The sequence below is a fragment of the Oryzias latipes genome, chromosome 23 (genome assembly GCF_053564925.1).
Source record: "Oryzias latipes strain Hd-rR chromosome 23, Olatipes_Hd-rR_3.1".
Lineage (NCBI taxonomy): Eukaryota > Metazoa > Chordata > Actinopteri > Beloniformes > Adrianichthyidae > Oryzias > Oryzias latipes.
The window spans coordinates 24,570,001-24,586,876 of NC_136259.1; the positions used below are offsets into that span (position 1 = coordinate 24,570,001).

General features: G+C 40.5%; 1 protein-coding gene across 12 annotated transcripts in view; it reads right to left on the bottom strand.

Annotated features, from left to right (window-relative positions):
- Positions 1-16,876, bottom strand: part of LOC111946946 (uncharacterized) — a 508,119-nt gene that overhangs the window by 240,734 nt on the left and 250,509 nt on the right. The window contains exon 7 of one of the 12 annotated variants that reach the window (XR_013653700.1): positions 15,537-16,828. The exons of the other annotated variants lie outside the window; for them this stretch is intronic. The gene's annotated coding sequence lies outside the window, so the exon portion shown is untranslated. Of the gene's footprint in view, positions 1-15,536; positions 16,829-16,876 lie in introns of those variants that run through there. 12 annotated transcript variants of the gene reach the window in all.

The window sequence follows — 16,876 nt, forward strand, 5'->3', positions numbered from 1 at the left end:
TGAACAAGACCCTAAGATACTTTAACTCGTCCACCTGGGGCCACACACTCAGAGAGGACAAACTACCTTTCTCCGTCCTCAGACTTAGCGGTGCTGACCCTCGTCAGAGCCGCTTCACACTTGGTCGCAAACCGCCCTAATGCATGCTGGAGATCCTGGTTTGATGAAGCCAACAGGACAACATCATCTGCCAAGAGCAGAGAGGAAGTCATGTGGTTCGCAAACCAGACCCCCTCCGGCCCCTGGCTGCGCATAGAAATAATACAAAATATTATATATAGTAGCTTTAAATCCTCCATATCTGAATGACAATTAATTTAAATCACTGTACTTCAGTTACTTTTAGGGATTTTTTAATTTATGTTTTGTTATTTTCTTGGAATGAAATAAAAGATCTAGACTAAGTCGGGGCAGCGTTGGGGGGCATTAGACTCCGTTTTCTGCTTCTCCAGTGCCTCCTTAAACACCCCAGCAAGGACCTGCTTTCCTAATCCGTGTGGTTCCTGACACGATACCGCGGCGGTGCTGCAGCGACCACGTCCAAACACGTAAATGGTCGAAAACCTCTGAAATGTTTCAAAGCACAACTTTGAACACAAATTTACAAAAACAAAAAAATAAAAAGCTGAACATTTTCAGAGGGGAGAAAAACAAATTGCTCAGTACAATAACAGCACTTCCCACATGTTTCCTCATATTTTTTCCAGCCACCGGAACTAATGCAGCGTCCCTTCAAATCGAGGGCGCCACGGGTGAGTTGATGAGTAAACCTTCTCAACGATAGGTGCACTGCTGTGCGCGAGATTGAAAAGGATGGGGAAGACAGAGTCCTTGTTCAGACATGGAGACACAGAATGCTGCACTTTGTTACACACACCACAGCCAACCTGTGGCTTTCACACTTTGCTAGTGTTTATGGGCGATACCCCACAGTCAGCCAGAACCCAGTTAAGGGAAGTTTGGAGGAGAAAGGCATCTGATAGTAGGTGATGGAGTGAAATGGCTGGTGGAGTTCTTTGCCTCTGCAGGTGTAATTGAATGTTTGCATGTGTAAATGTCTTGTGGACTGTAAAAGTTTGATGCAGTTTTCTCTGCGTGAAGAAATTCCTTGTTTGGAGTCAAGAAACTATTTTATTATTTAATGGGACATGGGTCACAGCCAGAAAATGATTTACAATGACGCCCAGGCATCTTGTTACCAGCTAATTGGTACTCCTTTAGCTTGCAAAGTGAAAAAAAAAGTTTGTCAGAAAGCTTAAAGAGACACTCCGATCATTTGATCATCTTCAAAATTTCAAAGCGTACCCAGTGGTCTTTTAATTATAATTATGCTTTTTTAAGTCAAAATCAAAAATGACAGTTTCAGCAGAGCGGCAGGAATTCTTTCGAAATTCACCTCTTAGTTGTGGGCGGGACTGTTTACACGCTCTCCCGCTAGCTTACAGCCCCTCCCAACCCCGACTTAACATCAGCGGCGCAACAAAAATCAAGCAGCAATATCAGAGACATGCAGTCATACAGTTCAGATCCAGATTCCAGCTCAGACGAGGAAAACAACATTTTTTCGTCTTCTCTGATTCACAACGTTTTGAATAAAATAATACTCTGAAATACAATTTAAATATTCATGTTTTGTTTATGTATGTCCTCCATTATCAGAAAAATGCCTGTTAAAAACACAGAACACGCAAAAATGGAAAAACCGGTGAGACACAAAGATGGCCCGCATGAAAGGTCGAGGTTGTAGATCGCTAAATGAACCTGTAAGACGAAATGTGTCAGACACATTTTCTTCTTGACACACATTTAAATATTTAGGGTATGTCAAAGAGGATGTGTTATTTTGGTATCATCAGCAACATCTTCGGTGTTCATTCATTCATTTCCAACCGTTTTATCCCTTTCGTGGTCACGGGGCTGCCGGAGCTGCCGGAGCCGGGACAAGGCAAGGGACATCCTGGACAGGTCGCCAGTCTGTCGCAGTGCCGCAATCACACACCCATTAACTCTCACACTTATGGATACTTTAGAGGTGCCAATTGACCTATGAAGCATGTTTTTGGACGGTGGGAGGAAGCCGGAGACCCCGGTGAAAACCCACGCATACACGGGGAGAACATGCAAACTCCACACAGAAAGGTCCCCCAGTGGCGTTCTGGACTTGAACCAGGGGCCTTTATGCTGTGAGGCAAGAGCGCTAACCACTGCACCACCGTGCAGCCCAGGTGTTACAGGGTTAAATAACATCTTCTTTTCCTTTAAGCGTATCCCTTCAGGTGTCGCCAAGGCGATCCAGCATCCTCCATCTAGACCCGTCTTCTGCATCCTCTAATGCCAGCCCTGCATCCATAAACCTCTTTGGTCTTCCTCTAGACCTCTGGCAGCTCTAGACTCAGCATCCTTCCACCAACAGATTCACCGTCTCCCCTCTGGACATGCCCCAACCTTCTCACTCTGGCCTTAAACCACTTAGTGATGGCGTAACACCATCATTATGGATGTCTATTAATGATTCCACCTTTCTTGAAGACCATCCTGGTAAATAGACACCCTTCTACCTGTGGCTAATACAGGGACTCTTTTTTTTGGGACAGTTGCTAAATTGGATTTTTTTTCCTCTTAAGATAGCAGACTTGTAAAGCAGCTTGTTAGCATCAATAAATGCGCCTTCTTAAATGAACATTCTTGTCTGGTTTATCTGTTAAAGTTGAATGATGTAAAAGAGGAACTGCTGGAGCTCAAGAGTCGTAGTTAGGGTTGACTGGCAGATTAGGTCAGACGCGTCATAGCTGGATATAAATTCAACGAAATGGTAAAGTTTTGTAGATAAATAATGACTTTTTTAAATAACCAGTTGCAGGTAGGAGATCGTTTCCTACTCTTTGCTTTCACGTTTACTTCATACATCATCAAAACTCATGGCCTGCTGCTGGAGTTAGCCTCAGCTCAGGTGTGATATATTAAAAAAACAGATGACTCCAGTTTAATTACCTTAAAAACATCTCACTTCTCTGTTATAGGTGCAGCACCAGCACAGCTGGGCCCTGGTAGGTGGAGGAGCATCAATAACACAAACAATCCTTTTTCTCGTGTCCACTCGCAGATATATTCAAATATATTCATTGATACATTTGTCAAATGTCAGCTGAGTTAATCTGCAGGATGGAGGTAGAGTGTGGCACATGTGGTGAAGAAGAACAGGAACAATGGGTAACTGGAAAAAACCCAAATATTATAAAGTACATAAATATTGGGTTTTAAGGAGAGGAGCCGTCAGCCAATCCCCAAAGAGAATCAAGTCAAACTTAATGCAAAAATAATCAGGAATCTGTACTTGTTATTTTTCACAGAAGCAAGCTGACTTTCTTTGATCTTTTCTTAATTTTATTTCAACAACAAGCAAAAGAATAAGGTGCTTTACAACGCTCACTCATGTGAACCAGCAAAGATCTCTGAACCGCAGGCTCATTATCTGTCAAGAGGATTATTGGATCCGACTTATTTTTGATGCAGACTTATCAGGTTCCTCGGTCTGCGCGTCTTTTAACGTCACGATTCCCTGCAGTGACTTTTTGTTTGTTTACTGGCACAGAAACCAACATTCACGATAAACAAGCAATTCTATGTACAACCAGAATGCCAACTTCCGATTTAAATTTAACTTATTTGATTGAATCCACTTAGACTGAAAGATAAAGTTGCTGCAGCTCAGCAGGACCTGCTAATGGATGTATGGGAAGAGAAACGCCACGTTTAGCTACAGCACAAAAACGACCTTTAAAGAAAATAAAAAGACCCCTATTTCTAGAAAAAAATGTCTAATTTACTGTGTTGCAAGAAAAATAATCAAGAACAGCAAAACAATCTTAGTTTAACCCCTTGACACCTATTAATGCAAATATGTCTCAAACCACTTCGGCTCAATGAATTGCATAAATTTAGCATCTAGAAAGGAAAAACATAAGTGTCTTTTTCTTCATAGCTGGATTTCAACTCAGGTGCCAAGGGGTTCAGAAAACATTGCTTTGTGACTACAATGTTTTTCTTAATAGAGGAATTCCTACTAAGACCACATTTCTTTCCCGATTGGCAGATTTTTGCTTATTTTATGAATTACTTCAAATTATAAGAATTTGTTTTTGCCGTGTTCCACCTTAGAGAAGAGCAACAGAGTTCTTTATGAATCAATTTATGGATATGGTTCTAAATTTTAAACGTTCTTTTAAGCCACTGTTTCTTTTTTTTTGGGGGGGGGGGTTCAGGCAAATCTGAGCGCAGATACATTCAAATAATTGTTGCTGGTTATTTTTAATGTAATTTTTTATCTAAACAGACTTCTTCATCTACCTACAGCTTCTCTCTATCTCTACGTTTAGTCCTCCAAGCGGAGCATTCTGGAAAAATAATGCCTTCTAATTCTGATGTTACTACCTCTCGATGATGTCATCAATGGTCGCCGGTGAGCTACGTTACATCAGTTTCATAACTTTGAAAGGTCATGCAAGATAAAAAAAGATCGTTATTTAAGCTTAACTGTAAACTACTTTGCTTAGAGCACACCCACATGAAGAAATTAGTTTCACGATCACCTGTACGGTGGAGGGATAGCCAGCCCTAAGTCAGTACGGCTACTCCATAAAAAAAGACGTTTGGAAACCACTACAGCTCCAAATGCCCAAACTCTTGGAGCCATAGGGAGGAGCCAGAGGGGCAAAGGAAGAATTCAGATTTGGGCTTAATAAAGTTACCAAGTCTCCATTAGTTTGACATAAAACTAGACTTTGAACTAGACGTGTTTTTGTTCTGTCAATGAGTTTAAAGAAAGTATGAAAACAAACTGCAAACGTAGTGAAATGCTTGACCTTTTTCTGAACTCACAAATCTAAAAAACACTGATAATGCACTAAATGGCGATATGTTTAAAGCCACACTTAAATGTGGACACGCTCGGCTTCATGCCATGTGCTGTTCTGTTGAGGTTAAAAATGCCACCAACATCCCAGCTGCCTGTTAAACTGTAGTTTCTAGATTGGCAGAGTCATGCTAAAGAGAGGATGATTATCGGAAATGTCTCCAGCCTCCTTGGCATTGTTATGAGAAATGTTATGTAAGCCACCAATACAACAACTGAATGGACAACATTAAGGATGATGTTTTCCTCATCATGACCAGTGTACACAGGTCGAATGCGGCGACACAATCAGGAATAAACCAAGAGACTCTCTGTCAAACGCATCATTATTCCTAATTAGAGATGTCAGGGAAACAATGCTTTTGTTTGCCTTCTTTCAGGCTCCAACAAAGTCCGCTGTTCCGCCACATGAAGCTTCCAAAGCTCCCTGTAGATTTGCTGGTTGGGGCTGAGGTTGGGCCGGACCGACTGGATTCAATGTTTGCAGAAATGAGCCAATTTAGCTGGATTTCAGGGAAACCAGCCGACACCAAACCAGAGTCCAGCGGGATTTTTCCACAAATTAGGTTGGCAAACGTGTTTAATAGTAAAATGTCATCCATTAACGCCAGAATATTCCTAGATATTCTCAACAGTACGATGTTCTAACGTGACCTCCTAATGCATTTTTATCTTCTGTCCGATAACATGGCCAGACAGAAAGAGGAAAACGAGCCAAACAGCAAAGACCATTACAAATCAGAAGTAGGGAAAAACATTCAACAACAGCAAAGTAAAAAGACAAAAAAATAGCCCAGCACACACACACACACCAGTTGTGCCAATCCCGTGCCAGTAAACTGCTCTGTGCTGGAGAGCTTAGGGAGGCATCAGAGAGCCTGGGCAGCCTCCCGCTCTGAGCAGCAGATCCCAAGCCGACTGAGCGAGGATGTTTAGAGCAGTCGGCTGGATCAGCTGCTAATACGGAGCCTGGGAGCAGGGAATTACTGAGTAAGCACTGAACCCTGTGCTGCTGCAAGCACCAAGACTCCACACAAAGTGGGGCACGAATGGGACCTAATGAAAACAATCCAAACCTCTGGATTCAAGGCCTGAAAAAGGAAACCAAGAAGGGAAGAAGGTTTGGTGGATCTGGCCGGCATGGTAAACAGTATTCCAGCTGCATTGGTGCGTTTACGATCATCATGAAAAGTGGACAACAAAACGGTTAATGACTTTAGAGATTAGGCTACTTAAGTTTATTTGGAAAGTAGTACATATTTACAATTCTAGAGTCCATGAACAATAACTACAAGCAGTTTACTAAAAAGCACTTAAATGAAGAAACGTGGCCATAAAAAGATAAGTAATCAAAAAAAAAAGAATGTAGGACAGGCTTAAGGCTGGTTTTATTATGGCAGGTCAAGAATAGGGATAGGTGCCAAAACTGTGCCAAGTTGGTACCAGTACCAATGTATAACGGTCCTGTTGGTACCATATGAAAACGCAGATTTCATCGTCCCAAAGCTGGTCCTCAGTTCGGAGACACAGTTCTCCCAGGAGACACGGTTCTCCTGTGTCCGGCAGCTCGTTTACGTGGAGCAGCCGGTCGGCCCTATTCGCGTACCAGAGCCTACTCTGGAGCACCACACCGTCCAGGCCTTATGTAAATACCAGTGCAGAAATGACCCAAAATCTGAATAAATTGTTCACGTGTACCACGATCGGATCAACAATCTGCACGACCCACCCCACGGAGGGAAACTTTGATCCAATTGAGGCATTTGTAAACGCAGCTAATGTCCCCTGAGGGGTGGTATAAGCCTCAAGGAAACTGCAAGAAACACCTAGATGCAGCCGCTCCCGTCTATGACCCTCCATGGTATGGGACAAGCCAAAAACCTGCAGCAATCCCCACACAGGTGCTCGTGACGAAGCCTCGACTAGTTTTAGGTGGTAGATTTGATCCGCTCACAAAAGTGAAAATCACGAGAGCAAAAAACAAAAGGTAGGTTTCAAACTACTGTAGATCAATAAAAATAAAGAAGTCACATGACTGTTTTTGAAGTTGATTTGTTTGGATGTTCCTTCTTTAAGGCCGTATCACACAGTCACTAGATACATTTAGCGCATTTCCCATGGATGATATGTTGGTCCTTTGAGATACATGCGCATCTTTGATTCTGTACAGGTTAGTCGTTAGCGTGTTAGCTTTAGCATGGCTCGTTGGTTTATTGCCTTCGGTCGTCAGAAATTACTGGCTTGTGCAACTTTCCAGTGGACTTGGAAGCAAGGCAACAGTTGTTGAATGCAGTTGGCATTGAATCCAGCGAACTGTCTCCTGGTGATGGGATTCCAATGAACGTTACACTCAGGATAGATGCTAATACTTTATCCTCATTAGCTGTGATGCTAGCGTCATCCGACACCGGTCCCTATGTTGTTGTTGTTTTTTTTATTTGTCTGAATTAAATTATTATATTTCTTTTATAGAACAAGTTTTGTATGTTTAGTCTGTTTTAAAGTTCTTTTTACAAGCTTTATGCTTTGTGGTTGTTTGTGGTAAAAACATTCCACACTTTAGATGAGGTGCTACAAAACATTTAATAAACTGTTAACAAAGTAAATTAATACATTTGTTAAGCTTATAAGCAGTTTATTAATATGGACTTTGAAGACAATGGTCTGACTTTAGATGTTAATGAATCTTATTAACACTTTCAGGTATTTGCAAGAGATTTATAATGCTAATAAATATCTTACTAGCATCTGACACACTAATAAAGCCTATTAATTTGTTAAGTTAGTTAATAAAATGTATTAAGCTTATTAACACTTAAGCTTGTGTTAGACATCTATAATGCTAATAAATGTCTTACTAAAACCACAAACAATAATGATACTTGTTAATTTGTTAACAAAGGTTGTTAGTAAATCTTATTAAGCTTATTAACACTGACACATTTTTTAGGAATCTATAATGCCAATAAATGTATCATTAGCATCTTAAAAAACATCCTAATAATAATGCTTGTAAATGTGTTAAGCAAGTAATTTAATTAACCTTATTGTACTAATAAATGTCTTACAAAAACCCTAAAAATTATATTATAATGCTTGTTAATGTATTAACAAAGCTTAAGGAATGTTAATATAAAGTGTTACCATGTACATAGAGGCTAATATAAGGACTGACAAAAGGAAAGATTATAGATTTTTTTTAAACTCGAAACAGTTTAGCTCTAAATTTTTAGCTTGTATTTGTAAAAACAAATACTAAATAAAATCTACTTCATTTTTCATATTTTGGGCTGTTGAACAATACTTTTGCTATCGTCATCTTCCATCTGCGCTCTCTCCGTTCATGTGCACGAGCGTTGTGATCGTCTTTATCTGAGGTTTCCACCCTCCAAAGAAGCGGTGGATCGATGCCATATTTTACATACTTCCTTCACTTTTTAAAGCCTGCAGTCATACCCCCCCCCCACCCCCTCTAACAACCACCGCGGACCCACCTGCTGGCACATATTGAAAGCCCCCCGTCACATGACCGCCTTACACAACCCCTCGCGGGAGGTCTTCTCCTCACGAGGCCGCCACCCACTTCCTGCTCAGCTGCTGGTTACTGAGGTGAACCATTGCCACGGGCAACCGCGAGAAAGGAGGTGAGTCGGAGAGAAGATGTGAATAGATGTGAGAAGAGGGCATGAAATCGATGAGGCCGTGCAGCAGCTTCGCAGCTCCCGTGCCCACACACCGACGGGGATGCAGAACACACTCGGGCGAAAAGCAGAGAACAAGGTGACCTGGCATTTACCGCTACCAACCATCTCGTCCACATTACAGGATGGATACGTGTGCTCCCCCCTCACCAGTGAAATGTTTCCTCTATTTTTAGAAGGCACAAATTAATCTCCTCCACCTCCACTGACATGAATATTAGTTTTAACTTCAATTCTCTCGTAATTAAAGCAGAGCAGCGCCAGTCTCGTGCAGGAGATTTGGGTTTTGTTGGAGAAAAAGGTCTTGTGTTACCTTTGAAATGTCACTTTCCTAAAAACAGCAAGAAGACGTGTGTGCTGTTTAACCGGAGGAGAGCAAACTGTGCTCGTCAGCCTCATAGCTCGCCGTGTATTTATAAAGACGGCTTCGTAGCAACCGCTAATACCCCACGGAATTGAAATGTCTCCGAGTTAATCACTCAACAGGTTTCTTAAGGGATCATTTCATTAAAAGTTTCATCCATCATTCTCTACCTGAAGGAAGTTCATGTTTCATACAGCAGACATGTTCACTTTTTGGAAACTTTTTGGAATATAAATCAAAACAGAAAGTTTAAAACTTAAGCAAGATGTGAAAAAAATACATAGATTGAACCATTATTAATATAGACTAAAAATTCTTTAAGCAAATTGTAATAATCTGTACTGAGAAGCTGTTCTTTTTAAATTGTGTTCATTTTTTTAATAAAATCTCCTAAAGAAAAATTATAACCAAAGTATCTATGATTTGTGGAATAAAGGTATTTAATACTGCAGGAAATGACAAATATATACTATTTTTGCCTTTTCTTGTTAGCAAATCAGTTTAATGAATTTAAATACTGTAAAATACTCGTTAATGGACAGTGATGTCATGGTGATTGTAGAATATGGTAAATAAAGATCCTGTAAAAGCTCACCAAACAGTTTGGTATAATCTTTTGGGACTGATGGTTATTTGAACCACAAATTCACGACCATGATGTTTTATGCAGAAAATTGAGCGAAGTTTCTGATTTGGATGATAATAAAGTCAGGTTTCTGTAGGAAATCTGGCCTTTAGTTTGTGGCTTGTTGAATATCAGAAGTTAATTAAAAAGGAAAAATAGATAGACTTGCAACAAGGTGAATTTAGTCATAAAGGATTTAGAAATTGAATTTCTCTTTAAATTGTTTACTCTGCCAATAAGTTACAAATTTAGAGGTTATCTTGTTCTGGACGTTATTGGGGAAAACATTTCATACTGAAGGGCCTATATCATGCAAAATCAACTTAAGTGTTTTGTAATGTTCATTCCTCATGAAAGTGGTATTTTGATCCATTTACGCATCTCTGAGTCTTCCTCTAAAAACCTGCTCTCTTAGCACCAGCCCCTCCGAATCTATCAAAACGATCGGGTTCTCACATTGTGACATCACAGAGTGAGGACCAACCCCTTCCAGGAAGAGTCTGCACTGCCAGCCCCGCCCCCAGGCTAACACACACACCCACTTTCTCTATGATGCTAAAGGTCCTTGGCAAAACCTCTTTCATTTTTCACTCGGTTAACGTAATTCCAGCAGATTCTGAAGCGGAGAGAAGCAGCTGTGTACTGATATGCAACATTTGGCAGTAGTCGAGTGTTTACGCAATCAACATACAGTACAGACCAAAAGTTTGGACACACCTTCCCATTCATTTGAATTTTTATCATGTTAGAATGAGCTGATTCACGACAATCGAGTAAACAGTCCAAGATTCATGGTGTGTCATCAAACCTCTAATTTAGGTGTCGTCTGTAAACCTCTGGTGTTAAAAGGTTAAAAATGTAAAGTTGTTAGTATGTGTCAAAGACAGCAGAAAATCCTCTCTGTCAGTGCTAAAAATGTTATATTACTCTAGCATATGGTCCAGTTTTGTTAAGAACGCAGTGAGTGGATGTGGATCACAAATTTGTATGTTTAAAGAACCAATCACAACATAGCTAGCATGCTGACAACTTCGCATCAGCAACAATAGGGTAAAAGGTGACTGTGGTTTATTCTTTAGTACTTCAAAATCCTTTTAAGAACAATTTTAATCCGTGAATTTTTTGCCAAACACTGAATGAGTTCATGTAGGTTGTGCTAAGCCCATTGCATGTTATGACAGCTCCAGCTAAAACAAAATCAACTCTTTGAATGTATCTAAACTCTTTGAATGTATCTAGATTGTAAACCACTGATGTGATGCTTTTGTTCTACAGAGACCAACTGCAGTTGCAACCCTCTAAACTGTAGCCAGAACAATGTCCGCATTGTTCACGGCAGCGAGCGCAGCGTCCACTGGGCGGGGGGTCAGCTCTCCAACGCCGCGGTTTCAGCTCAAGCCTTTACTGAGCGGAGGGAAGAGAAGCGCCGCCGCACAAGAGCCTGCATTACGGTTCCGGCACAAGAGCCTCGCTCCATTATGGTTCTGGCATAAGGGCCTTCATTTGGGCTCTTAGTCATTGTAATGAGCAGCTCTGCAGCTCTGCACAGCCTCTGACTGGGTCTGAGCCGGGGCCTCGCATTACAGCTCCCACGCGACTCCAGGCAGCCTCTAATGCAGAAGAGCGCTCAATGAGGACTGTGATTTTTTTATTTCTGTAATTGTGAAGCTTCAGAGGGCTCTTAGGCCGAGATTTAATGGCGTTTAATGGAATCTCACTGCAGAAGAAGAGAGAAGAGAGAAAGAACGCTGGCTGGTGTTTCCACACACAATTAGCCGTATTTTAGTGAGCGGCTTGCGTTTAATCATCAGCAACAGAGAATCTCCCCTCAGAAATGTCTTTATTTCAGCCTATTTGTGTTTTTTCTAAATTAATTGAATTAAAGTCTTTGTTTATGTTTTTTGTACTTTACTGTAATTTCTCCAGTGTCTGACAGTAATTTAAATTAAAAAAAAGTGGTTAAAAATTCACTCACAGAAAAACAAAAGAAAAAAGTGGATGTATGTTTGTCTAATTTTTTTTTTCTTTCACCAGGCAAACTCCCTCCTCCGCCTCTGTAAAACCTCCCACTCACATCTTAAAAAGCCCTGCAGAGCGGTTGAAAAAATGACAAGTTGCACGAGTGTCAGCGGTCACAGTTGTAAATGCCAGCCTGCTTTTCAGTGAGGGGGGGGGAACCCGACTTTGATCCTTCCAGAGAGACGTAGAACCAGAACGTTCTCAGCAGCCACAGCATTTTCAATCCCTTTTAAAACAGCTGCAGCAATAAGACAGCATGATAGCATTAAAGGAATTAAAACCAAACACAGCCATCATAAAATTAGTCTCTATGCGGATGACATATTACTAGGGCTGCACGATATGAGGAAAACTCGCGATATGCGATATTGGTGATCAATATTGCGATAACGATATAATTTGTGGTAAATAAACAAATATCAAACCAACCAAAAACATAATTTCCATTTCAATGCAACAGTATAAAAATTATACTCCAAATGACCCTTGTCAACATAGGAGGCAAACATCAAACATAAAAGGGCTCATCTGAGTGATCAACAACGTAAACGGGTCCTTCTGATTGGTTAAATGCATAAAGGGATTTATTTCATTTATTCAATATTTCAAGCTGCCATGAGTTTGTTTTAGCACATTTAACCCTTGTGCTATCTTAGATGACCCCACCCTTCCATTGACGTGTTCTCCCTACCATGACAAAGGTGAATAAAGGTGGAAGGATTTTTACATTTTTCGTTCTTATATAACTGCTATTCGTTATTTTGCTTTTTTCATTTTATTTCCCAACTAATGGTTAATCCGCGATGATCCAGTATAAGCTGAGGGAGGTGACTTTAACAAAAAAAGTAACAAACAAAATAGAAAGAAGTAGTCCGCTCCCGCACTTAACTAGCGAAGTGGACCGGCGGAGTGCGGACTTACAGCTTTGTGTTTGATGGGAAGGGGGGGGGGGGTACATGAGCGGTATGTGTGGGAGATTTAGGACTGCGATCCGTCCCGCAGCTCTAGGGGTACAAGCTATCAAACTCAAATGTGTCTAAAAGTGTGTCTGAGCACAGCTCGGATCGTCAGCAGACACACAGCGGTTTGAGCTTCAAAGCAGAAATGTTGCTCAGTCCTTAGAAAACATTCAAACAATCACGTGGATTTGTGTTTCCAGTCGTGTCCCGACTAAATAAAGGCTGATGTTGTTCACAGCATGCAGCGCCACCCAAAGCTAATGTTGTTAGCCCGTGTTAGCATACTGCTAATCCTGGCTCCGTTCAGAAAAAGCACTGACCACACGGATTAAAATTCAAATGATGAGCAAACAGGTGTTTCATAATAACCGTAACATTATTAAAAGCACGTTTAGAAGATCGTCTCGTATTTTACCGAGCTGACATGTCAATATATATAGCCGCTCGGCGCTGTTATCGTTTTGTATTGAATTGTTACATTCAATAAAGTTGGGGAAAAAAGCCGCTCGGCGGAAGTTGTATCTCCTTCCGGTTTTCAAACTGCGCATGTGCGAATACTGCGCATGTGCGAATGATTTATTCCGACCGAAATTGTGACCTTAGTGAACGTTTTTATATTCTGAAAACATTTTTCTGGGCCCATCTACACGGTTGGATTCTAATCCGACCATTGATCCCATCAGGATATTTTGTACATGTAACCGCGGCTTATGGTGTCGACGCGCAACGTGGCGGGGGCGTGGCATCACGATGGTGGTCTCTCCATCGGGATGTCAGTCACCCATCACGATGGACGATGATATCGTCCATCGGCACAACCCTAACTTGGAACAGGCGTTATGTGGAAAGATCAACCTGTCAGATCTACCATTTATTAGCCAAACAGTTAAAAAACAGGATTGTTTTCAAAGTATTAATATAAACACCACTTTAACAGCCTGGTGGGAATTTCTCAAAATATCAAAATCATCAATTCAACCGTGCAAAATGACACCCATCTGGAACAACCCGGACATCCTTATAAACAAAAAAATGATTCACTTCCCAGCTTGGCAAGCAGGGGGCATAAAACAACTAGAGCACGTAATTATTGATAGAAGATTCATAACTCCCAAGGAACTTCAAGACAAACATGGAATAAATAACTTCTTGGCATATCAGCAACTTAAATCTATTATTACTAAAAAGTTTAAATACAAAGACATTGATTTAAAGCTACCAGAAGTAGTTAACACTCTGATTAATTTCTCAATGAATAAAACTCTCTCTAAAATATACAAACTCTTATGCAATTTAGATAATAATATTTCACTTCCGACAACAAAATGGGAGGCGGATTTGAGTATCAGCACAGATGAAAGCTTCTGGTCAGAACTCTGTCTAAACACCTTTAAACTGAAAAAAAGTCCAAATTTGCAGCTAATCCTTCTCAAAACACTTCACAGAATTTACTACACTGGACAGAGGATGTTCAAGATGGGTCTCAGTAACTCAGACATTTGCGAGCACTGTGACAGTAATCTACCGGACATTTACATGCACGCACTATGGTTCTGCACACCTGTCCAGGCTCTCTGGCAGCAGGTATGTGCCGATCTATCAGTCTGGCTTAAGGTTTCAATCACGGCCTCACCGTCACTTTGTGTGCTTGGTGACATGAGTGCCATCGATGTAGAAGGAGGATTAGTATCTATCATTTTCATAACTTTTTGTATCGCTAAAAAAACTATTTTAATAAATTGGAAAAACAAGAAAAATATAAATCTAAGTCAATACAGAAATATGCTTTTTGATCATATGCCCACCTACACCTGGGGCTGATCAACCCTTCCCTGGGGGGGCTTTCTGTCCCGTCGAGGCCTGACCAGAGCTCTCCCTGGGCCGACGCTTGGGGGTGAAGGGCCTGGACTTGCTCCGGGGGGGGGGGGGGCGCTTTCTGGCTCCTCTCTCTGTGTGGGGTGGGTGGTGCTGGGCCTGGGGTGTCGGCGCCTCGGGGGATGGGACCCCGGGGCTGGGGGTCCTGGGCGCGGCTGTTTGACCACAGTCTACCAGCTGTCCCCAAAAAAAAAAAAAAGAAAAAAGAAATCCACCTCTGAGTTGTGGGCGGGACTGTAGGCGAAAGGCAACTCCGCCCCCTTTCCCACATTTCGCCTGCCCAGCGTATTTTTCTGCGTATCTGATGCTCCTGATTCTATACGATTTGAGTAAAGAAATACTCAGAATGCAGTTCTGAGCCTAACTTTCTTTATTAATGTCCTCCATCATCACAAAAATGACACAAGAACAAGTTAAAAACATTATTCTCATTGGTTTGGATTTTTAAGATCAATTTTGCTACTAAAATACAAAATAATTAACATGCCTAACATCCTTTTAATGAATAATTTCTTAAATTCTTAATCTTTAACTTTGAATTGACATCAGAGTTAATGAATTACTTTTAATAAGAATCAGATTTCTGTCTAGGTTTGCTTTTGCTCGTTCATTGTCAACTTTTAGTGAAAATTAAACTTTTAATTTGGTCTATATTGTAAAAAATATAATTGTGTTTGCTGCTTGAATAACAAATAAAGACAGAACACTGAATAGAAATCACCTAACAGCCAGCATTTCACTGAGATACAGTCTGGAAAAAACGTCTTGTTCAAAGTAAAATTTCAAGTTTAAAACACTATAACACGACTTATTGGCCATTTTTATGATTTAGACTTTAATTTTGAGATTAAAAAAAAGAAGACAAGAAGGAAGAATTGAAAGTATACATTTCAAACATTTTTGTGTGTATCACAACAAAAATATAGAAAAAAGTGATAAAGGAAAAAACAAAAGTACTATACGTAACAAAAACGCAAAAAAGATACACAAAGGTAAAAAGGAGGCAAAGAAATGAAAATCACAACAAAAAAGATTCTATACATTTAAAAATAGAGAATAAAATCTTTGTTACGCTTTATTTCTGTGCATTTAATATATCTAATTGTAGGAAATATTTTAAGTTTTATTTGAAACACAGAATACAGTCAACACCACAGCACCCAACGGCAGGAACTTAAAAAATGCAGAATACTATTTTTACTCCAAAGACTTGCAGAGTCTTTTTTAAACACAAAGAGACACAAAGAAATCTAAAAGAGGCAAGTTTTCCCAGCATGCCTGGGAAGCATGCGGTGTGTCAGAGGGAAAAGCGTGGAGGGGTGCACACTTTGTGCAGAGGAAGAAGACATCAAGAGAAACCAAAGGTTGACACACTGACAGCTGTCTTTGATTCACCTGTGAGCCCACGTCAACACACACACACCTGGAATGAAGCCAGCGACACACAGCAGGGATGACAGCGCAGAGCCGCCGCAAATTTACATTAATATGACTTCTTGTTTTTCCATCACTTAGACAAGAGATATTTTGAAGCATTTATTAAATTATTAATCTATTTATTTATTCATTTCGACAGTCAGTCATGTTTTTTCACGGCTCAGAAGCTCGGCGTAATTTCATTGAGCTACCAGATGGTTGAGGGTTTAATTAACAACTTCAAAAGCAATAACTGGAGAGCTAGCCAAGTACACAGACGCACACGCTCACATTATTAGATGGCTTTGCAAAAGTCCTGTGCAAGCACTAATAAATGTCCCCACACTCATTAATTCGCAGTGTGCAGAATTCAAATATTAACAAAAATAATCTGGCTATTGTGCTCCATATTTATGCACAGTGCTGGTTTTCCCACACTGCAATAGTAAAAAAAAAACTGGAGTGAAGGGGAGGAGCGGTGAATGGGCTCCAAAATCGCTCCAAAAAAAAAGTTTGCTGATTCCAGCAATCAAGTTTCTTCATTAAACATTACTTTTTCGACATTCCTCTTTATTTTTCCATATTTACTTATTCAAAGACCATCTGTGATTTATCTATTATCACGGTTATTTTACGCATTTCCATTGGGGGCCATACCTCCACTAAATATTGAATCACACCAGAGGACCTGGAAACCTTTGCTCCACAAAGCTCCTCGTGTGGACGTAGACTCAAAGGGGTTTATTTTTGGTGGAAAATGGTAAGGTAAGCAATTTCTCTTTGTTGTGAGTGAAGGGATTATTCATCAAAGCGATGGTGCATGTTCCAATATCTAACAAAGGTCTTTGTTTTGTTTTGTTTGGCAGCAAAAGATTAATAGAAAGACTGAACTGACATTTCCAGCAGAAAGGACATTGATCTGCAGGCCTTCTGAAGATCCTCATTGTCCCAGTTGCCCTGAAAACAAAGCTGGGGAAAAGTGTATACGGTTCACACACAAAATCA